This window comes from Peromyscus californicus, unplaced genomic scaffold, assembly GCF_007827085.1.
Source record: "Peromyscus californicus insignis strain IS unplaced genomic scaffold, ASM782708v3 Scaffold_8__1_contigs__length_139910024, whole genome shotgun sequence".
In the NCBI taxonomy this organism is placed as follows: Eukaryota; Metazoa; Chordata; class Mammalia; order Rodentia; family Cricetidae; genus Peromyscus; species Peromyscus californicus.
The window spans coordinates 132847079-132870982 of NW_026294606.1; the positions used below are offsets into that span (position 1 = coordinate 132847079).

Consider the following 23904-nt stretch of genomic DNA (forward strand, 5'->3'; position numbering starts at 1 on the left):
TCTGAACATAACTCAACATTATGATAAATGTCCAAGATTTCATGCCAGCTTCCAGAAACTGACCGAGAGAGAAGTGGATTGTTTAAAGAATGTATTTTTGGTGTCTGAACAGATCAGGAAGATGTGAGCTCCTTTGTGCTGTTGTTGCTGTTTGTGGGGAGCAGAGGCAATACTCTATGTCATCTAAAAGATTGCACCAAAAATTTACAGCACTAAGAGGATACTTCCCACTTCAAGGCCAGCCTGGGCTATGCAGAGAAACCCTGTCTGTTGCACAGCAAGCAAGCAAGTAAGCAAGCAAACAAAACAGCTGCGGTGAAGCTCAGCTGTAAGGTGCTTGCCAGGCAGGTATGAGGCCATGGGTGTGATCCCAGAACCTTATAAATAAAAGCATGTGGTCGTGTGGCACTCAGGATGAGGGGCAGAAGTTCAAGGTCTTCTCCTACAAAGCGAGTTCGAGGTTATTCTGGGCTACAAGAGACCTTGTATTAAACATACAAATGGCTTCTGTCATTTGACGCAGCAAGGGTATGTACTAGCAACAAATGCATCTACCCAGCGCGAGGTTAGTGTAAGCCATAGCAGGACTTAACAGGTCACCCAATCTGGAGCACATGCCACTCGAGGGCCTGTAAATCACTGGGTCAGTGCTTGTAGGGCCATTAAAAGGCGTTTGTAGGACGATTGGGTGGGTTCGGTAGTCGTGTTCGAGAACATTTCGGAAAATAAACACAGGCTTTGGAACTTGACTGGCAGCTAGGCAGGGACCGCAGAGTCGGAGGCAGGCGCGGGCCGGGAATTTGGAGAGGATCCCTAGGCGGCAGCGGGCGCGCGCGGTGCGCGTGTGAGCGAGGGCGAGCGGCGGGCGGGCGGGTTGTGAGCCGGGTATTGGCAGGCGGGCTGTGGAGGCTGGGCGGTTCCGACTGCCTGACGCCAGCGCGACCAGATCAATCCAGGCTCTGGGAGCGAGCGGGCGCACCACGGCGAGGCCAGGGCCGAGGCTGGGGACGGCGGCCGGGAGCGGAGAGGAGCGGAGCGGAGCGCGGGACCCGGCGCCCGGTCTCGTGCGTCCCCGCCGATGGGCGCGCCGCCGAGCCGGTAAAGCCGAGCGTACCCGAGCTGACTCGAGAGGGACTAGTCCTGCGCCGCGCGGGGCGCACCGGGACGGGGACCAGCTCCAGGGGGATCCGGGACGGGCTCCGGGGGGCGATCCGGGACGGGCTCCGGGGAGGATCCCGGACAGACTCGGGGACCCGCTCTGGGGGGATCTGGGACGAGCTCCTGGACGCGGTTCCCCCCCCCCCCCCCATGATGGCGCCTTGCGGCCGCGAACCTGCCGCCGGACCTCCTCTCCTGTCTCCCCGCGTCTTTGTCGGGCGTGCCCAGCTCTCCGGGGACCCCGTTCCGCATCGGGCCGCAGCCCCATTGTGTCCCCGCCCCGGCCTGCAGACCCTCGCTGGGACAGCGCTGCGCTCCGCTCGGGTCTCCCTGGATGGGTGCGCGCGCCCCTCGGGGTCCCCACGCAGCCTGTTTTGGGGGTCGGGGTGAAGGAAAGTTCGCAGCACAGTTCCCTCTGATTTATTCAAAGGTCTGGCAGCCTCGCGTCGTTCTCCCCCCTCCTCCTTCCGCCTACACCCCCTGCGTCGCCCAGTGTCGCCTCATTCCTTTCCCTTTACCGGATTCGATTGCTTCACTGCGCGTTCCGAGAGCCGGGAACAACTGTTCTCGTCCCGAGCGTCTTTGTTAGTGTTTCTGTCCGGGGTGGGGGCGGTGGGCGTGAGAGCGCGGGCCTGTGCGGCCGCTCTGCGGACTGCCAGCGAGCCAGGGCTGCGGGGACAGCGTCTCCCCGAGGTGCTCTGGGGAGCCGGGAGGGACCAGCGGCGGCCACATCTCGGTACTGTGGTCGTCGCGGCTTTTGTTTATTCGGAGGCGCATGCAGTTTTTCTAAATGCCCGGCACAACAGAATCCAGCCCAGAGCCTTCGGTCTGCAAACCCCAGCCCCGGCCACAGCCATGCAAGAGAGCATCGTGTTGTCACCCGGCCTCTCTCTTCCCCCTCTCCTGGGCTCTTGGGTGACATCTGAAGTTTTCAGGGCACGGCTGGAAGGAGTTGCTTGGTCTGTGTAATGTCTTTCTGTTGCTGGAGCGAAATCACAGCGTGCCCTTTACAACATCTCTCCCTCCAAGGGCCTGTGGTGGATAACGTGCCTACACCTCAGCACAATAAGAAAACTGTTCCCTGACAGGTTCATTTTTCATCTTGTTTATAATTACCACTGTAAGTTGTACCGGAAGCAGATGAGCTGTGCTGGAACAATTCACAGAGTCGAGGCAGAGCCGATGTTCACTGCCTCGGTGTTTTCAATTAGTGCAAATCATTTTTTTTTTTTTCCCACCAGCGTTACTATGATGTAGGTGCCAGGCCTAAATCGGCTGTCCTGACTTAACGTGTTTACCCTCCCCTTCCCCGCGTTTCTCATTTTCAGTTATATGATATTTCTGTGAAGGTGGTGTGCTGTGTGTGTAATTTTGCATTTTTTAGGAAGCTGTAACCCCGAGTCTTGAGAGATGATTTTCTGGGGGTGGGATTCGAGAGGCTCCCAAGGAAGATGAGGTTTCTTCAGAGGCTAGGGATTTGTCCTTGATTTAGTTTTGACCCTTGCAACTGTAGGTGGTAACCAGATACATTCTTCCTTTGCAGTATCCCCCAGCTTTGTTCCTGTAGCGAGATGATGGACTTTACGTTGTGGAGGAATAACAGGTCTTTTTTTTTTTTTTTTTTTTTGGGAACTAAAAATGTGAACCTCTTGTTCATCTTGTCATTTAATTTTCCTTTTTTTCTGGTAAGTTCATGTGAGCATTAAGAGGAAGTAAATCTTAGTCCCAGCTACACATACTAGTTAAAAAACAAAATTTTGGCTTTTAATCTTGATTTCCAGCGATACTGGCCTCAAGATAAAATGCAGTAATGCGGTAGATTGGAAGAAGAGTAAACCCTGAGGTAATTAGATGAGCATATTTAAGCCTCGGTCGCCTCCATAATCAAGGCCAAGCTGTGTGTGTATAAAAGATCTCATCTGTGTGGTCTTACAAGGCTAATGGAGGCATCGCTGAGACTTTATAAATAATGTAAGTTGTGTATAATGTAGAGTCTCTAGGGAGGCAGAGAGAGCGTCATTACCAGCCTTTTCAACCTGCTTGAGATCTTAAATTGATTTACAGCACTGAACTGGTGCAAAATGATACATCAGGATGACATGGGGTCAGCCTGTAAAAGTCTATGATGTCAGCCTGTTAGTTCAGTCATCATAATTAAACCGTATTACAGGGGCAGCTAAGCAGGAGTCTGGCGTTATAGTTCAGATATGGGTGGTACATGGTTTTGTTTATAATGGAAAGGGGAGATGGCCAAGGACCCTAGTGTTTCTGAAAGCGGAAGCAGCATTCAGAACTGATTTCTGAGGGAGGAGACAAAGCAAATGGCAGAGATATTGCATCTCGGTGAAGAAGACGTGGCTTTTCAGTTGATGCTTTGGGGTGGGGATAGAGACCTTTGCAGTTCTGATCTGTGTATCAGAGCATGCTTATGTCAGTGTGAATTTAACTTGGACTTCTGGATCGTCTAAAATACCAGAGGATCACACACTTTGTTTCTGATCATTTATTAGCTCTGAGCTTTCACTGTATTGATATGTGAGTCAACATGTTATTGCTTTAACAGGTCTTAGTTACCAGGTTTCTACTGAAAACATAATAGCAAATCAAGGGGGAAAGATGCTCGCTTTTGCTAAGTTTTTATAAAACATATTCAATTTAGACATGCTGTCCAACAAGGTAGGAATAGCCTTGTCTGTATAACAAGTCATAACTTAAGATACCATGTTGTCTGCACCACCCATATTTCAGGTAACCTTATGTGACTGCCATGTTGAATGGAATGTGTATGGGACGACTTTATCCTCACAGAAATTTCTAGACTCCTGGAATCTAAAGAGTGACCCAGGACCTTCCTTTGTACAAATAACTGCTCTTCAGACAGGTAGATCTTATTTGTCATTGTGTCCATGATGGAGAGTCCTAAGTAGATGGATATTATTGTAGGGTTTTTTTCCTTTTTGAACTTTCTGAACTTTTACTGTGTGCCAGCAGTGTTTATAGTTAGTGGTTCTAAATTATTCAAGCCTGGGACCTCCGCCCACCCCCCATCTTAGAGGTAAAGAAACTGAGGCAGAGTGATTGTGTTGCTTCAGGCTGCACAGCTAACAAGTTGTGATTAATGTCTCGGCGGGGGTATGACCCAAGCTCCCTGCCTCCACCTGAGCTTCCTTCTTAACTGTTTTGTCTGTTCTCTGTTTAGAACAGGGCTTCTTCAACTCTCTTCCTCTCAAACTCCCTTCTCGCCCAAGAAGTTTATCTGTGACCCTGAGTGTACAGGTATATGAAATAGGTCTACAAATCAAATACTTACTGACAGTAAGTCATAGAGAGATGTGCATTATTAAAGGCCGGCAGGATGGTTCAGCATGTCCGTAAGGCTGGTGGCCTGAGTTTGATAGAAGGAAGGAGAGAACTCACTCTCACAAATTGCCCCTGACCCCCACCCTCCTTAAATAAATTAAATATAAAAAAATTTAAATTTATTTAAAGATAATTCTTAGGTATACATATAATTTTGCCACTTAACTAAAGAGGAAACTGAATTTTCTAATCAGATGAATGTGCTTGTTTATTTTGCATTAAAATTGGCTGGATATTTGATAGTACAGGACATGGAGCCTCTTTAGATTTTTTCAGCGGATCGATACTTTGATTTTATAATTGTCAATGCAAGAGTGCCACTTCAACCTAAATATGTGGTATAAAATGGCAGAAGTGTGTTTAGGGCTATTTTAGAAATTATTGGAAATTCTAGCCTAATCCCAAGTCAGATTCATTGAATGTTTTATAAAACCCAAGTCAGCCACTCAAACATCGATTTTTTAGAATCAAACATTCTAACACAACGCATTCCAGGGATACTGTTTTAATCCATGCCGAGAGGTGGTATAGGAAAACATTGAAAGTCTTTGTTTTCCCTAACTAAACTATTACTTTCAAAAAACCACGTATTTGTAAGTGTGTAGGGGCGCTCAACCTGTGAAGGTTAAGGGCGACCCGCTGAGTCTTCTTCACTTTATGGGCTCCAGGAACCAAACTCAGGCTGATCAGGCTGCAGGCACCTTTACCCGCTGAGCCCTCCTGCCGTACCAAGGCTTTGCAGTCCTGTAAGAGTTGAAAATTTGGTGTCTGTAGTAAAAAAAACAAAACAAAACAAAAACCCACTGCAGTTCTTAGCATATGCTAGTCCCCGGCCTGCTGACGTGTTGCCCTCTGTGTTACCGTGTGGCGTGAGAGCAGGAGCAGGCAGGTGTTGGTGTTCCAATTCAAAGCTCCGATGTCGTTCGCAGAGGCTGCCAGGAACACCCTGGGTCCCTTATGCCTTTGATTTTGAGTTTGGCTACGACATGTTGCCTGTTTCTTTTGGAGACCCTCGGCTTCAGTTAAGCTGGGATTTGGATACTCAATAGGCTTTGTCAGTGTGGACATGACTCTACTTCAGACAAATTCACTCTGTGTCGTGCTGTTTTGGGGGGTGCTTTCTCGTATCACCCCCGCTGAAAAGAGAGAGAAACTGAAGTTCATGCTTCTCTAAGCCAGCACATGACTTGAAGACGGGTTTGACAGTAAAGCCTCTTCAAGTCCAGTCAGTGGTGTCCTTGCGTTTCTGTAATTCCCGCTGCTTGCCCTCTGAGTGTCTGTAGCCAAGCCCAAGCTGACCATGCTGTGGAAGAGTCTAGTTCCTCTGTCTCCTCAGAACCGCTCTGCTCCCCCTGAGCAGTGAAACCCAGCAGCTGAGCTAAGAATGGTTCACTGCAGATTCCTTGGGGACTTATTTTTAAGGATGGTGTCAGCTTGTGTAGAAAGTCTCACAACTTACTTGCTCCTTCCTTTTTGAGGAAGGGTCAGAGCTGTTTGCAAATCTGATGGAAGCGTGGTTCTGACATCTTTTTACTCCCTTCTTCTGATCCAGAAATGCTGATATGTAGTTGTGAGTTTGTGTGCATAAGTCTATGTGCTCAGGCGAAGTCCACCATTGAGACTGTTTCGCCAAGGGCATCAGAGACTAAAGATGCTTATTGTTAAACATTACTTTAAAAGGTTTCTAATCCAATCGGTTCCTACCAAGTTGGGCAATCTGAGGCCAAGAGAAGTTACCTGGCTTGGTGATATTTCCCATCTATCTGATTGAAACCAAAAGCTAGACCTGGATCCTCTTGAGTATTGAGGGTTCATTTAGTTGTTTTTTTCCTATTATACTCAGTGCTCCTGAGGTATTGGACTGAGCACATCTTTGATCACTTGGGAAGGGGAAGAAAGAATTTTTTTGGAGGGGGGCATGATATTGATGTTTTTATACCTAACATTTTTTGAGCTAAGTAGCAATTAAATCTGACAACCATAGAGAAATGTTTGCTTTCTACAGATTAAAATTGATTTTTTTTCATTCTAGAAATTGAAAAGAAAAACCCCATGTCTGATTTAATCAACGAGATCTTATTAGAAATGGGTGGCCAAAGTTCAAATTAAATCAGACAGTTATGACATACTAAGAAATACATGTAATCCTTCTGTGGACCCTCCAGAACAGCATCCTTCCTCACCAGCTGAAGTTTAGGGTCTCTAGGGAGCTACGTGGGTAGTAGGGAGAGAGTTGGAAAGGTCTGGGAAGAAAGAGGGTAGTTCAACTATAGAAGGATGGAGGAAATTTAAGTCAAAATGATGTTGAGATTGGTGAAATGTCTTGGTATTTTTATATGTGGTCTTGTAATTTTGGTGCCAAGATTGTAGGCTGTGTTTGGTCATTTCACTCTGTATTCCTTTTTTGCCATTATCTAGTATAGAAATACTCTAATCTGGTCATCAGTGATCTGATCTGTAGGAAAAACACATGAAGTGTTTTCAGCACTCAATTCCGCGGTTGCTTCTCTAAGGAAAGCGATGGAGCTAAGAAGCATGATACTGTAACCATTCAGATCCAAACCGCTCATTTAGGCGTGTGCTGAGATGGGGCACAGCTGGTCCACAAAAGAGCATTGGAGGCTCTTGCTGGCCTGTTTGCAAAAATGAGCAGGATGTCCAGGGCATTCAGTTGCATAGGGGACGCTCTCTTTCCCTTGGGAAGAGCGAAAACTTTCCTGAACAGTTCAACCTCAGCAAGTACATCAGTTTGGAGGAGGCACTGGGAACTGCCATATTTGGACAGTGTAGCAGCTCAGCTTTGCAATTTCATTATAAACTGAAAACAGAGTTTGAGAAGGATTCCCTCCTGATAAGAAGCATCAGCCCTCTCAGGCTCCGGGAATCCTTGCCTGTTGACTCCCACATCTCATCTCTGTGTGGTTCCAAGTGTCTTAGAAGAAGCCTGTGTTTCTCTTTGAAGGACCCACATGTGTGGTGTGGGAGCTTGGTGGTGGCGTTGGTCTCCTCCTCCTCCTCCTCCTCCTCCTCCCCCTCCTCTTCCTCTCATTGTTGTTGTTGTTATTAGAGACACGCCTGCATGGAAGGAGAGAACACAACACAGAACCATCAATTAAACGTCCGTACGTCCTTAGACGTCCTTAGCTCGGGTGTCAGAGAATGGTCATGGTCATGTTTGGGAAAGAGAGAGAAAAGGGCTACTTGTTGACTCAGAAACATGCGATGATACCACATTTTGATGCTTTATTTACAGCTTTCTTTAATTTGAGGGCTCCTGTGCTCGGCTCCTTTTCTTACAATCTCAGATAGTTTCAGGGTATAGTCATCCAAACGATTCATTCTTCTTGTTTGTCTGTCTGTGCTTTCTCTATGCAGAGTACTGTACAGCTATTTTCCTTTCAGTTTCAAACACCACAGGAAAAAAAGGTTAGCTAATTATCTTCAACGACTATAATTAGGCATTAAATTAAGTTATTCATTTAGTTAAATGAAAGGGCTTTTATTTGTTTAGATTGGAAGAAAACTTTTTTAATGGAAGAGGGATATTTAAATAAGCCCCTTATTTGGTGATTTTTGGTGTAGTATTGTAGTCAGTGTATGCTTTATTCACCAGTGAATTTTTTTTTAGTTTTAAGAGTTACAGTAATTCATGAGAAGACACATAACAATGAAAGAAAAAATCAGTAACACTGTAAGAATTGTTACAGAGCAATCTAGGGTTTAGTCTCACAACTCATGGAGGACTCCTGTGGGGTAGAAGTACGTGGGGCTTGGATCCGTAGGGAGCATAGTGGATGAGCAGGAGTGAGTGATCCCGCAGCAGTCCTGTCCAGTGGAAATACTGCCATGGGGCAAGTGTCCTCTGTCTGCCACCAGAGCCATAGCCACAGGTGACTGCCCAGCGCTGACTGTGGCCTTTTTCGGATCAGCTGACTTGTGCTTCACTGTTTGCATTAGCAGTGTGTGGCTACAAAGTGAGTAGCACAGACTTACCCACTAGTGAGCTGACCCGCCTGACCTTGGTGGGCATTCCTGATGGAGCCCGAGATAGGATGGAGATGTGCGAAAGGTGACATGAACATCTTGAGGGCTTGTGTGCCAGAATGCAGAAGCATCAGGGAGTCACTGCAGAAACTGGGACTTGAGTTTGGAACCGGGGTCAGTAGATGCTGGATGCAGCTTTTTTTTCTTTTTTTTTTTTTAAGCTTTCTTTCATGTGATGATTAATCTTTGATGAAATTGATAAAGAACAACAACTAACTAACGAAGACTTGGCCATTACGTGGCTGTGGAATTACGAGAAAGATGCCAGAGGTGACCATGAACCTCTGGCTGGGAAACCGATGCACCACTGCGTCGTAGTGAGGCTGAGGCTTGTGCAGGTGGTAAGTTAGAACTGATGTGTTGGATTTCCAGTGAGATGCCTAGTTAGGTTGTGTAGGTAAGTTAGACATGCAGAGCTCAGCGCTTTGTGTGGGGTCTTTGTGCAGGATGAGGGAGGGGAGTGCTGGTGCCTCCAGCCACCTGCTGTGCGCCCAGAGGGAACCAGGTCGGGAGGCAGAGCACATAGGTTCAGTTTTCCATCCAAGCTCCCACCTAGAAGAAGCATGTCTGAAGTAATCAGAAGTGACTGTAAGAAAGACGTAGCGTCAGAGGAGCGAAGAAACCAGGACTCCATGCTAGAGTCCAAAGGAGGGTCGGAGAGAGGGCGCGCCTGTCGCTTGGGCTAAAGGGGAAAAGGCGTAATTAAGTGACTGTAGCTGTGGAGAGAATAAGCGTTTTGAGAAGTGAGAACTAGGTTCTTGGACTCCTGCTAGTCCCTTATTTTTTAATATGAGACTTTGTGTAGAGAGGTGGAAGAGACCAGGGTCAGCGATTCAAGACAGTGTGATTGCGATCTGAAGCACAGACGACAAAACCCTGACCCTGTAATGTCTGAGCGGGACTCAGGTCACAGGAGAAAGCACCACAGCAGCATGCACACGTCTGTGCTGACCCTCCCCGCGTGGCAGGGAGCTGGTTGCCTGGGTGTAAGATCATGCCCCAGACTTGCTCACATTGTAACTTTTGGAAAACTGCTGTGAGCTTGTGGTTCTGCCCCGCTAGAAGAGAAGGAAGAGACGACAGTCCAGCCCAGGGATTGCTATGAACATGAAATTCACGTTTTTGTATTTCATCTAGTTTAAGGCGTTACTTCATGTTCTACCGAGGAAAAGCACCTGTCGAGTTAAACACGGTGGTCTAGGAATCATACTCTTTGTGGCTTTAGAGATATTAAAGTAGTGTTAAAATGTAGGACTTTGTGGCTTTAGAGATATTAACATAGTGTTCAAATGTAGGAGTTGCGTCTTTCAGCGGCAAGTGCTGAGCACATGAAAGGTTCGGCGTGGGACCAGCCACCTCCTGAGCATTTAGCTGTGGTAACTGTTTATACAAATCAGTGTTTTTTGCAGTAGAGAATGTTAATGAGGACAGTATTGCATTCAGCCCAGATAAAGGGGTGCCGGGATGAGGAATCTAAAGAACTAAATGATTGCAGGATAGCAAGAGTAGACAGGAATCTTGGAGAAAGAAGTGGTGAGAACCAAGTCTGGGAATTTGTAAAGCATTTCCTGGACAGTTGCTGATGACGGTTTTTAGAAAGTATGGTAACTGAACTCAGGGATGAATCCCTTTAAAGAGCTAAGTTAAGTTATTTAAATTGCTCAAAGCCTTTAAACATTAGTATTCTGAGTTTATCCATGCCCTTTTTAATTGGCCTCCCACCCCAGTACTGGGATTAAATATCTGAGTCTTTGGTCTGTTTGCATCATTTGTTAGTGTTAAATTGTTGTCCACTCTGACAGAACAGAATCTTTCTGGCAAGGATTCTTCCCATGTTACAGGGCAAGAAGGTTGGCGTATGGCAGTCTGAGGGAACTGCAGAGCCCTCTGGATGTGGCTCCAAAGGACAAAACCAGAGCAGAAAAGCTTTGGATATGACAAATATCATGTCAGTGGGTGTGCACCAGATATGCAGATAACCTGACAGCAGGTCTCCACAGTGTTACTGTGGCCTGTAAGAACCTTCCAAACACAGCGAGAAGCAGTGCCCCGAGAGAAGAGCCAGCAATTCACTAACGGATGAAACACGGGCTGATGAAGGTGCCCTGCACCAGCTCATCACTGGGAGGCAGGGGAACAGTGTCTTGCCTTGGACCTTAGTGAGTTTCTCATTGTGAATCAGAATGTGTGTGTCTGGGAACACTGGGAACAAAGGGGCCCAGTATGTCAGAGCAACCTGCTGGAATCAGGAGTTGCAGGGGTGCAAGCTACTTGTAAACACACGTTTCCTCCACAGTAGCCTGCTTCCCTCCATGACAGGCCTTGGGGCCAGGGGTCACCTACCTAGAATTTAACATTTCTGGCCCTGTTAGGGCTCCTGCACATGCACATTGCTTAGTCAGCTGGCAAGATTAATAAGCCTTGAAGATACTCATCTTCCCTAGGACATTTTGAAATACCCACCCCTGTCTCCTGCCTGTGCCGTAGTGTTAGGTTTCACAGTGGCATTTACTCATTTATATGAGATACGTGATGTCTTGGAATATGGCTTTGATTATGGAGATGGACTGGTTTATGAAGAATCACAGTGAGAGAAGTGGCCCCGTGGAGTAAAACCTCTTCTGAAGTTAAAAAGGCATCCAGATTTAGTCCCCTGATTTCCTGTTACAGATAATAGTTAGTGGTCAGGGGTTCTAAAAGACTTTTCATACACTGCCCAGAAGGAGGTCTGATGATGATAGGTGAGATCCTGAACCAACTGAGTCAAATTCTGTCCTGCCTCAGCATTTGGTACGAGGCTCTTGCATAGCTACTAGACAGAACTTGTCTATCTCCTCACCATCGCCTTTCCTGTAAATTGCCTGGAAATATTTCCAGGTGGAGAGGAAGGCTTCCTATCTCACCTGAGGGCTCCTAGCTCCACCTGCAGCCCTCCCCTCCGAGTCCTTCAAGCCTCTTCCAGAGTGATAGGAGGAGGGACTCCGAATTGGTGTGCCACCCAAACACTTGGAGCTGAGTTGGACAGGAAGAATGAATGTTGAGATGTTAATTTTGGTAAATGTAGTGACTGTGTGTGTGTGTGTGTGTGTGTGTGTGTGTGTGTGTGTGTGTGTGTGTGTGTATGTAGGTCTGTGCACAGCTTTTGGGGATCAGTCCTCCTTGCTTCCTTGTTTGAAGCATTGATGTTCCTGTCTTTGCACTGCTTACTCCAATACGGTTGGTCTGTGAGCTTCCAGGAGATTGTGTCTCCACCTCTCAGCTCACCACTGGAGTGCCGGGATTACAGATGCGCTTGACCACAGCTGGCTTCTTACTTGGTTCTGGGGATCGAACTCAAATCATCAAGCTTGCCAGTGAGCATTTTTACCCGCCGCACCGTCTCCCTGGCCCGGTAGCTTTTCCTGATGGGAAATAAAATAGCTCTGTAGAAATTCGGCGTGGCCCCTTTTAAGAGCTCAGGACAGTGGTAGTGGGTACTTGCCGTCTCCTCTGTTCCGGCTTCCTGTTTTGTGGACAGCTCTCGCTGGCTTTGCAGTCTGGAGGGATTAATAAGAACCTCCTTGTTTTCCCTGTTGTCTTTAGTTAATTTCTGTTTAGTTTGTTCAAGCTTGAGAGAATGTTTGATAGGTTTTAAATGTTTTTTTTTTTTTTTTTGCTAACTGAAAAAAAAAATGAACTTATCATCTAGATGATTGGCACAAAAACTAGATGACCTTTATTTGTGCTTAAACAGGGAGTCATCAGATTGTATGGGATGAGATGTTCTGTGTTCCAGGAAAGCCTCCTTCTCAGAGGGCACGTCTGGTGTTGTGATTTTGGGTTTTAAGTCAGTATTAACCAACTCAACAAACACTGCATTTCTCCTTGGCATCCTGCACAAGACTGTGGTTTGGGAGGGACAGAAAAGTGTGTAGTTTCTACCTGAGGAGGCAATCTAGTTGGTACGATATGAAAGGCTGTATAATAGGCTGCTGTTAATATTATGGAGCTGAGTTTAAAAGCAGTTCATGTATGCTTGTGGTAGTCTCATAATCAAGGGGTTGGGAAGGAAGTTTGATGCAATTGGTAGGGTGTTCTAGATTGATTATTTATTGCATGTGTATTTTCATGCATGTGTGCATACCGTGCTGTGCCTATGGAGGTCGGAGGACGACATGAAAGAGTTGGTTTTCTCCTTGGACTGTCTGGCTCCAGGGGATTGAACTCGGGTCATCAGGTACGGAGGCAAGCACCTGACCCATTTGAGCTCTCTTGCCTGTCTGGGAAAGTGATTCCTGCCAGCCTACCTTTCCCCTTAGCTAATTCTCTAGCAAGCTTCTGAATGCCTAAAATGTATATTTATACTTAATGCATATCTTACACAGTTTGATAAAGTTGGGATAAAGGATCATAAATATAGGACTTGGACTAAGGAGCTTGTGGCTCTGAGGAACAGCACAAACCTGCTTGTCGAGTCTAGCCTCTGTTGTAATACCTTTCATTTCAGTTATCATGTTAGCCTGAGTTCCTTGAGGGTATGCACGGTGTCTTCATGACCTCTGTGCAAAAGCACAGTGGTTCCCACCTGGCCTGCTCCTCAGAGTCCATCAACACCAGCAACACAGGACACCTGACTGTCCAGGGAGCCCGGTTACAGTCAGGTGTCGGCCTGGCACACTGGCCATGTCCTGAGTGCGTTTTTCCACGTTGATGTTTTTGAAAACATGTTAGGAATTCTACCATGTTATGTTGTAAGTGCCTTGTTGCTATGGACCATGAGTGGCTTTCCTGTTTGGGTGGCTTTCATGCTTGGGAGCCCTGGTAGAGTGTAGGGCTGTTGTAAGTGTTGAAGCACATCAGTTAGACGCTGAGGACTGTTGCTCTGTTTTTCTTTGAGGGAAGAACTAGAAAGGATATGGGGCAGGAAAGATGATTGCCCATCTGTTAAGAGCACTTACTGCTCTTGCAGAGGACCCACATTTGGTTCCTAGCACCTGCCTCAGGCAAGCCAGTCACCTGTAACTTCTACTCCAGGGGATCCAATGCCCTCTACAGGCCTTTTCAGGGATTGCACTCGTGTGCGCACACACATTCCCATAATTTAAAGAGAAAGGGTGTGTGTGTTGGACATCATTTGCTCTATTCCTAGCAGGAACCAGAGACCCCTCAAGTTGAAGAGTTAGCAATGCCACAAAGTAAAGCCACTGAGGCCTGAGGTGCTTAGATGGTGAAGAGAAAAGGAGGTGAGGTGTGGTGGAACCGAGCATGGTCCCCGGCCGTGTCTGGGAGGTTGTTTAGTCGTCACAGTCTGGAGGCCGGGCATGGGGACTGCATTCGGTTGTGGGAACCGAGGCCAGGGATGCGTCTAAACTGTTGTCATGCTGAGGTGGGAAAGGCTTGGAACAGAGCATGGAGGGGGGATCAGGAGGCAGGAGGAGAAGGGAAGTGACGTCACCGAGGGGGTGGGTCTGCCATACCGGCTTTGCCTTTCCCTCCACTCTCACCTTACTTCCTTCCGCCCCCCTTCAGAGTCCAGACAGCCTGGGACTTGCAGCTGTGTGCTAGGCTGTACAATGACTGTTGTAGTATTTTTATCTTGACTAAATTTTCTTCACCTCTATGCTTGCTCAGTTGGAAAAGTATTATCCCAAGATCAGGAAATGAGCCTCATAGTTTGTTTATGCACTGTTTATATTTTTAATAAAAGGTCTTGAAAATACAAAATTTTAATTCTGTTTATTCATTTATGTATGTATGTGTGTGTCGGTGGGTAAGTGCATGTGTGCCGTGGTGCACATTTGGAGGTCAGAGGACAACTTTCAGGAGTCACTTTTCTCCTTCTAGCATGTGGGTCCCAGGGATGCAACTCAGATTGTCATAATTGGCAGCAAGTGCCTCCACCTGCCAGCTCGTATTGTCAGAAAATGAATTTCTAAAAGAGAGTTTAGTATTCCACAGACAGCTAAGAGAGGGACACCAGGAGTGGGGCCTCCGTGCGGGCTGCTGGTGTGAAGCTCCCGTCCTGCTCCACTTTAGTCAAAGCTCTGTAGGTTAAAGTGAATTGAATTCTGTCATGGCCATCCTGACAAAACCTGTGACTTGTCCTTGTTCTAAGGTGGGGACATACCGAGGAGAACGGTAACCACAGAAGTAAGTTAGGAAGGGAAGGAGTCGGAGGCATTAAAATGAACTGCTGAACAAATCCTACGCTTTACGCAGCAAACAGAGTGGGTGGTGTTCAGGAAGCAGGGGGTGGCTGGGTGGCCTCAGCGAGTTCCCTCGGCCCGCTGGCCATTTGGGTCTTGGTTTACAGCCTCTAAAGTAGTGCAGACCTTACAGGATTCCCACTGGGGCGAGGGGAATTGGTGCCTGTGGCTGCTTCAGGGTTCCTTGACTTCTTTCGGATTTCCATTGTAAGGGAGCCATATAGCTTAGATACGCAGGAGAGGAATGGCCACAGAGAGCCGGCGTGGGCCATTCCACTCGCACGTGTGCTCATCTCCAGTTTCCTCACGGTGTGGCGCACGCTTCCTTCCCTCCATACTTACTCTGCAAGCTCGGTGGTGGTGGTGGTGGTGGTAGTGGTGGTGGTGGTAGTGGTGGTGGTGGTAACTCTTTTTCATACATGTGCCTTTCTTCTGTGCTTTTGGGTTGGTGGGGAGCCCTTCAAGAATTTGTTCAAGTATGGACCAGTGGGTGCTAGAGCTGTCCAATAATTGAGCAGGTACTAGGGGAATGGGTTCTCAAGCCTTCCTGAGAGCATTGCGTTGCATCTGTCTTTCTGACTGGTAAGTTTTACAGGGGGTTACTGGACAGGACTGGACTTGATCTGAGGCAGAAGAAAGGCCTTGGTTATGGGACAGGGAGGCCTTTTGGTCTATGCTTGCCTATATCTGAAGCTTAGTTTTGCTAAATATAGTGAAAAACGGCTTCTGTTAGCTCTCAGGTGGAGGGAACTCTTACTGACGGGACAAAAGCTACCACTCTGGCTTGAAGTGGCCACATGTGCAGTGGTCATCCAAGACTGGAAGGTTGACAGTAGGCTGCCATTGATTCTGTGGGACTCACTCAGTACCAGTTTCAGGGGTTCTCCAAAGTTCATCTCCACAAACTGGTTTTCCCAACTCACCTTTGCTGTTGAAGATGTTCGAGTAATAGAGAACAGTCCCCCCCTTTTTTGGGTAATAATTGTCTGTGTTGAGAATATTGGTGTTGGTGGAAAGAGGACTGAATGGGATACCGTTTCCTAAAATTGAATTTTTGATCATTTAGCAGAATCGCTTAAAAAAAGAATTTCATTTGCACCCATGTTCTGTTTATCTGGACAAGTCCTAGTTTCTAAACTGGGCACAGGGTTGCACTGTGCTTCTCTGAAGTTCCTGTTGAGTGGTGCCCAGTCCGTGCCAATGCCCCTTCAGTTCCTCTCCCCTTGATAGATGTAAAAAAATCAATCGTAGCACCTGTTGGTCACGATGCTGACTTCTGAGGCTCTGCAGAATGAACCTTTTACCTGCTTTCAGCTTTTATTGTTGGCTTTGAACCGTGAAAACAAGAATCTGGTGAAAGAAGTGGTTGACTCCCGCACTACCAGCTCCCAGCTCACACCGCCGCTCAGTTTTGCTTGTTTCTGACAGGGTCTGCAAAAACGCATCCTCTGCACAGAGACGGACGTTTCTTGGAGAGTTTTTGACGAGGTTTCATGGGAGAGACACTGATTTGTAGCATCTTTTAACTGAAGAGTGAAGGTTTTTTTTTTCTGTGACTCATGAATGTATCTCTTCTTTTTGCATTTTTAGGAATAACATGTTCTCCAATGGGTTTATACTGGTATTGTTAGATGTCTGTGTTCTCTAGAGCTGGGTATGAAGGTGGATCTTCCCTCGCGTTCCTGTGGTGATGCTGCTTTCTTTTAGTTTTCTGCTCTTGTCAATTTCTCTCAGCACCCTCTCAACCTTTGCTGCCTCCAGACCGCTCTCTACCTCCCCCCAAGAGCCAGCTCTCAGAGGCTCACTACTCCCTCCCTCCCCATCAGTCACTCACTGTGCGTTGGTCACCTCCCTCCTGTCTTAGGTTTGAGATCACCCCTCCAGGATTCAGTCTTTTGGTCACCATAATACTGGGATTCATACTCTTGAGAATTAAGTAGAATTCCCTATATTTAATTGTTTTCTCTGTTTGCACAAGCAGTGTTCTTTACCCATGACTTTCTTCTCAGGATACAGCCTTCCGGAGTCTGAACACTTCTGACTTACATGCTGGTCCAGACCTTTAACACCTGCGTCTCAACGGATGCCACTTTCAGTCTGTCACAGCCCAGCAGCCTGCAGTAATCCTGTTAAACTGCAAGTCAGATGTGTCTCCACTGAGCCCAGATCTTCAGCAGTTCCCACTCAGGCTGGTCCCTGCTTGCCTCTGCCCTCCGTCCATTCCCCACTCCAGCCATACTGGACTCCTGGCTCTCCGGGAACATGGCAGGCAGTTCTTGACAGCAAGCTGGCCTTTGCACTTATTCCTGTTTGCCGAGCTTCCTGGGTCTCCCTCCTTTCAGGGCGTGTCCTCCATGAGGTTTCCTTGACACCAGAATACAGGTCCATAGGTTCCGAACACTGTCCTTGTCTCGGTACTTACAATAATTCTTGGCACATCCTCGGTGTTTGTTGAGTGAATTAAATAACTGTGGTAGTTACCTTCTTTTTTTTAAGTATTAAAAAATAATGTTAAAACTTAATTAAGCAGAAAGGAAATGAGCAAGTTTCATTTTACATATATAAGCAGTATCCGAAGAGCGTCACTGGGCAAATGGTTCCAGTAACGGAATATGTTCAAGTGCTGCTGTTTCCAGACCAATCTTCTTATGTATTCACATTCAGTCCTTGTAACAACCCAGTCAGGTGGTGGTGGCAGAGTAACCAGGGTCCGAAGACACAGTGAGGAGCAGCAGCCGAGGCCCTTTCAAGTTAAGGACTCTTATTTTTTATTTAAAAACCATCATAAAACGGTTAAAAAAAAAAAAAAAGACTTCATTTGAAAGCCTGAAAAACAGGCCCTGGCTAACTTTGGTTTTAGTCTGCCTTTTGTTTCCATTTTGAAAACATAAAGTAAACGGTTAATGTTAAAATTCCTGACAGTGTCAAAGCAACAAGTTTTATTTCTCTCACCTGTGGAGGAAGTGGCCTCCGCCCAGCTTGACTGAATTAGGAGGGAAGTGATTTTTTCAAGTGATAAAAAGAAATAAAATTCCATGCTCTTCCCACAGGAGGGGTTCAACAATCGGGAGAGAGGCGTGAGACCGTATGTTGGTTTGCAAAAGGATATAACTCGTAAAGATGTTTCCTTTGATCCCGTGATGGACATGGATGTGTTTCCCTTCTAGAGGGTCCTGATTAAATTAAGCAATTAAGAACGGAGCTGAAGGATCTAAATATAGGGAGAGAGTTCATGCTGTCCTGCTCTGGGTACACCAGCATGCCCCACAGATGTGGCCGCTCTCACAAACAGCACCTGCAAGTTCAGAGAAACAGACTCGCGAGCCGTTCCAAACGATGCTAGGCAGCGGGAGTTGGAGGGGAGGGGATGGCTTTTCCTCCTGGGCTCAAATCCCACTGCATCTGGGGTTTTGCTGTTTGGATTACTTGTTTTTTAAAAACCTGATTCATAAACTTTTTTCCCTTTCTTGCGCTTTTTCGTTTTGTTTCTTGAGACAGGGTCTCACTATGTAAAATTGCTGTTCAAGATAACAATTCAAAGAGAATAGTGTTTTATTTTTGTTGTTGTTGTTGTTGAGATGACTAAGGCTCTCCTGTATTTCAGGAGTGAGGACCCTGGTGGGCTTTTTCAGGAGGTTGTGGGGACCTGGATCTGCCCAGCATCCCTTTATGCTGATTAAAGAACCCAGTAGAGTTTTGGGGAAATGTTAAGGAGATAAAGAAATTCCAAGTCTGGTGGTTGAAGTTGGGGACAGTAAGGAAACTTTGAATTGGGATAATTTCCTCAACCAAAGGAGTGATTATCTAAGGAAAAAAAAAATCCTGAAACTTGCAGTTCCTCAGGGAGTCTATTGACACGACCCAGCGCCCCGACCCAGCGCCCCGTCGTAGGGAAGAGGATTTGTGTGTGCGGAGGAGGAGGAGCTGTCTTCTAACAGGCGAGCCACACCGAGACACATACCTGAGCATCTAAGTGTAGAAACTGCAGTTGCATCCCGAGAGACCCTGTCGCTGTGACCAATTCTTTGGTTCCTTTTTATCAAGGGGACGTTACTTTTGATGACATCTGCAGTGTCGAGGCCCTCCTAGGCTTGTAAGTGGTGATCTGGGATTCACACCCTGCTGACCTCAGGTCTCCCACCTAATCAGCACTCCTCAGGGACCATATGGCAGCCAGCGCCCCAGCCTGTCACACCGAGACTGGAAAGGGCGTTGATGCTCACCCCTCAAAGGCTCCGGGTCCAGCTGAGCTCTCTCTCCCTCCTGGGCTCCCTCTTCTTTCATTGCCTGATACCCCTCCCGCACTCGGGAAAATCCAAACTCTGGAAAGGTGCATTTTTTTTTTAATGAAAACAAGGCAAACTAGATACTCTACCTCATCAGTCCATGAGTGACCCGGACCAGCGGAGAGTCCTGTGATCTCTGAGCATCTTCTTATTGTTTTCTTACATAGGAATTTTATAAAAATATTTTTTCCTGGGACTTGACTACAAGTTCATTTTAGCCTAACTTTCTAGCAATGAAATGAAGTCTTTTTAATGTGGATCGGGGGCCAGTAGGTAGAAGTGCTGGCCGACAAGCCCGACGGCCAGAGTCCCGCCCATGGTGGAAGGAGGGAACTGACTTCTGAAAGTGGTCCTCTGACCTCTGCATGAACAAGGTGGCACGTGTGTGTGTGTGTGTGCACAACAAATAAATGTAACTTCAAAAAATAGAAGACTATTGAGAGGTTGTATAACCTCCAATTTCCTCTTGTTCTAGGATTTTTCTTTCTCATTTTGGTTGGCAGGAAGTTTGATTCACCCCTGTTTTCCCCTCACTCTGATGGGCAATGCTGAGAGCTGACTGCTGATTAAAGTCGGAGCAGTGAGCAGGTAGTTCACCTGTTTCTGCCTGCAGAACGGACCCTCCGGTCACGTGGACCAGGTCACAGCATTTCAGTTAGAAGGTGTTTTTTTTTTTGGTTTCTCGAGACAGGGTTTCTCTGTGTAGCTTTGCGCCTTTTCCTGGAACTCACTTGGTAGCCCAGGCTGGCCTTGAACTCACAGAGATCCGCCTGGCTCTGCCTCCCGAGTGCTGGGATTAAAGGCGTGCGCCACCACCGCCCGGCAGAAGGTGTTTTTTGAGAACAGTGAGGCCCACCTTCATTTTCATGTTCGTGTAATGACCTTGAGTTGTATAGCAATTTTAACTTGTCCTTTCTTTCTCCTGCCTGCCTTACCATTTTCCTTAAGGAGAGTACTAACTTTCCCCACCCGACAGCTTTCTTCTGCTTGTTGGGGGAGGGGGACAAATACGCCAGACTTAATACACTCCACCCCTGTTTTGAGATAATATGTAGCCTTAGTTCAAACTCAGTATGTAGATTAGGCTGGCTTCGAACTCAGAGATTCACGCACTTCGGCCTACCAGAGTGCTGAGGTGAAAGGGGTGCATCACTGCCTAGCCGTTCCCCTCACCCTTTTAATCTGTCTCGGGCCCCAACCTATAGGAAGGGCTGCCCACAATCAGGGCAGGGCGCAGTTTATCTTCCCTGGAAAACTCCCTGATAGGCCCAGAGGTGTGGGTAGCTAATTTAGTTGACAGTCAAGGTTAATTTACCAAAGCCGGTGTCTGTCAGGCTGTGGGGGTGTAGCCATTTCTGGGAAGCCCCCGTGCGGGGCCGTTCCGTGAGAACTGAGAATTCTGCTGTCTGGCTGACTTTGTTGAAAGTTTTGAGCTCTTGGCCTTCTGAAGTTCTGGTTAATCCAGTAGCCTAATTTCATGTAGACCTAACAATTATAACGATGGGGTTTTTTTGTACCCATTTTTTTTACTTCCTCATCTTACTCTTACCAAAAAAAAAAAAAACAAAAAACAAAAAAAACCTCATTGTACTTCTTTACTGAATCACAGGATTTTTTGTTTTGTAAGGTATTACTGTCAGTAAGCTTGTGAAAGAGAAATTGTCCTTCGACTCCGCAGCATCTAGTCTTTTGTTCGCACGTTGTCTCCGTGAAGTGTGAGGAATTAAATATTTGTAATCCATCTTAGAGTAATGGAAGTTAGATCAGAGGCCCTGGTATGCTCCTCTTTGTTTCCTTCTGGATGTTCCAGTTTACATATTTCAGAGGAGGCAAGAATTCTCCTCCTTGGCTGGTGAGTTGGATGCTGGGGTAGGCTAGCTGTGCCTTTCTCTGAGGCCGATTCAGAACTCCACTGTTGACTCCAGACCAGTGGTTCTCAGCCTGTGGGTCAGGACCCCTGGGCGAATGACCCTTTCACAGGAGACCACCAGAAAACACATATTTGCATTACAATTCATAACAGTAGCAAAATGACAGCTATGAAGTAGCAGCGAAGTAGCTTTATGGTTGGTGTCACCACAGCGTGAGGAACTGTATTAGAGGGTCACAGCATAGGAAGGCTGAGAGCCACCGGTCTGTACGGTGCATCTCTCAGGCACGTATGCTGCTGTGACGTCCAGGGTCTGTGGCAAGATAGTTTTCTATATTAAAAATAACGAACGACGCAGGCCTTCCAGCCTCTCCGCAGATTTTGCTTGTTCCCTGTGTCCACAGGATCTGCCCATCTGTGTAAAACAGTGGCCATGATGTAGTCTGGAAACAGGCCCCAGTTGATTTATTGAGTTATTAGAAAAAACTTTCTTTAAAAGTATGGATCAAGGCCGGGCGGTGGTGGCGCACGCCTTTAATCCCAGCACTCGGGAGGCAGAGCCAGGCGGATCTCTGTGAGTTCGAGGCCAGCCTGGGCTACCAAGTGAGTTCCAGGAAAGGCGCAAAGCTACACAGAGAAACCCTGTCTCGAAAAACCAAAAAAAAAAAAAAAGTATGGATCAAGCCAGGCAGTGGTGGCACACGCCTTTAATCCCAGCAGAGCCAGGCGGATCTCTGTGAGTTCGAGGCCAGCCTGGTCTACAGGGAGAGTTCCAGGACAGGCACCAAAACTACACAGAGAAACCCTGTCTCAAAAAAACAAAAACAACAACAACAACAACAAAAAAAAGGTATGGCTCAAACAAAATCTTTGTGAAGTTTTTTTCACGAATAACCTGCTCAGCTGTTCCAAAGTTTCAAAGTAAAGTTAATTAATACCCTGTGCTTTTTGTTCAGCCCAGTCCTCTTGGTCGCTGGGCCCTGATAGTGTGCACTAGTTAAGGAATGGGTCAGAGATGGGCGGTCTGCCTCCTGCATGGCTGAGCACTTACCTGTCAGTTACTCTAAAGGTAGTGTGAGCCTTCGATTTTCTGAAACATTCTTCCTAGGAAATATAGTTGTCCCTCAGTACATGTGGAGTCATGCTTTCCATCTAGTCCACTGCTTTCCAGAGTTAGAACTGTCCAAGCCAAGGCTGAGTGTCTCATTTCTCTTCCTCTTATTAAAGGTCCATCAGGCCTTCCTACCTGTGGAGATGGACTCCGGGGCTCTGAGGAAACCTGCGGACCTCCGTAAGCTACATGTCTTCTGGTGCTGCTCAGTCTTTGGGTACCTGCAGCACCCAACTCAGTGGGGCTGCTTAGTAAAGAGTTCTGCCCTGCGGTTTAAGGAGAGTGTAAATGATACGCGCCGGTGCATTTTAAGGATGAGTGTGAGTGTGTGTGTGTGTAGGTTAGAGGACGGATTGCCAGGATTGTGGGCTATCTTGCCTGCCCAAGATCCATTTTCTTCAAACATCAGCTGTTGGTTGAGTTCACAGATACAGAACTCATGGATGTGGAGGATCAACTGTGTCTTCAGATACAAGCCAGTATGACTGTTAAAACTTTTCTGAAGGAATTCAGGGCATTGAACACAGAGACTCGTTTGCCGATATTTACACATTTGGGTAATGATGTGTTTCTTTACTAGGTGACGTGGAGATAAAGGAACTGTTCATCGTACAATCGGCTGGTTCTGTTTCCTCTAATACAAAGCAAATTATGCAGCAATTAAGAGCAGCTTAAATTTCACCCCTTTAATGATAAAGAACACCCCATAAATTTCAAAGTTAGCCATTTAAAGTTGAATATGCTGTCTGAATGGAAGTCCTGTGACTGAGAGTTTATAAGAAAAGGTATGAATTGAGAACCATTTTTAAATTATCCTTTTATTATTTCTGGAGCTGGGTCACACTGTCAGTCCGGTTATGTGTGTGGGGATGCATGTGAGAACGGGTACCCACAGAGGCTTGAGGCTAGAGACATTGGATCCCCTGGAACTGGAGTTGTCAGTTGTGAACCACTGAATGTGGGTGTTGGAAACCCAACTCTGGGTTCTGCAAAAATGGTACCAGCTCTTAACTACTGAGCTGTCTCCTGCCCCTCACATCATCTGACCTCTGAGTACATAATGCAGGCATCTTCAGCTCCTGGGGTGTGTGTGTGTGTGTGTGTGTGTGTGTGTGTGTGTGTGTGTGTGTGTGTGTGTGTGTGTGTCTATCATTGTTTAATTGGCAAATATTTGCATAGTGAAGTTTCAAGCCCTTTTTGTTTATAATTTTTTCAGTAGAGACTGCTTGGAAAGCTTGGGGAAGGGGGACATTTCTAGTCTGTAACCCCGACTGCTGCCGCTGTTACTGTTGGGCACACACGCTCACACAGTGCGTGCTCTGGACCCCTCTTGCTCTCATAGTGTCTGTTTCTCAGCAGGGGTTTGTGAGCATGGCTTCAGAGCTGATACAGTCCACACAGTGGATGTGTGTATAGTTAATTATTTTCCTATTAAGTAATTCTGATGAAAATCTTGGTGTGAATTTTTTTTCCTTTCCAGCTTAGGAATATTCTATGCTAATAAATTTAAACTTCTGATGAGGTGGCTGAGCGGCTGACTGGGGGTGTTCCTCACTGGATGATTTTTTTTTTTTTGGTCAGTGTGAAATGTTTGTATTTGCACAGGAGGGAAGGGAATCTCTGTGTGCTGACTCATGTTTTTATGTTGCATTTAAAATTGATAAGGCCACTTAGCTTCTGACATAAACTAAGGCAGGAAGTACAAAAAGGGACAGAAAATATCTGGTTGTGTTGCTGAGTCTGTGGAACTCATTTTTGAGTTCCTCACGTGAGGTGGGTTCCCTTTTAGACGTGCACCTGGAAAAGCCTCTCCTCTCGGAGGCAAATGTCAGTTGTCAGTCTGTATTTTTTTATGGCTGTTATCCTGATATTCCAAGGCTTGTGATCTTT

General features: G+C 46.7%; 1 protein-coding gene across 3 annotated transcripts in view; it reads left to right on the forward strand.

Moving 5' to 3' along the window:
* Window positions 1–953: 953 nt before the first annotated feature.
* The window catches only part of Smad1 (SMAD family member 1), a 65102-nt gene continuing 42151 nt past the window's right edge, over window positions 954–23904 (forward strand). Inside the window, exons 1-3 of one of the 3 annotated variants that reach the window (XM_052727119.1) lie at window positions 954–1098; window positions 22131–22194; window positions 22595–22799. The gene's annotated coding sequence lies outside the window, so the exon portion shown is untranslated. The remainder of the gene's footprint in view (window positions 1099–22130; window positions 22195–22594; window positions 22800–23904) is intronic. The other 2 variants (XM_052727120.1, XM_052727118.1) reach the window with 2 other exon arrangements.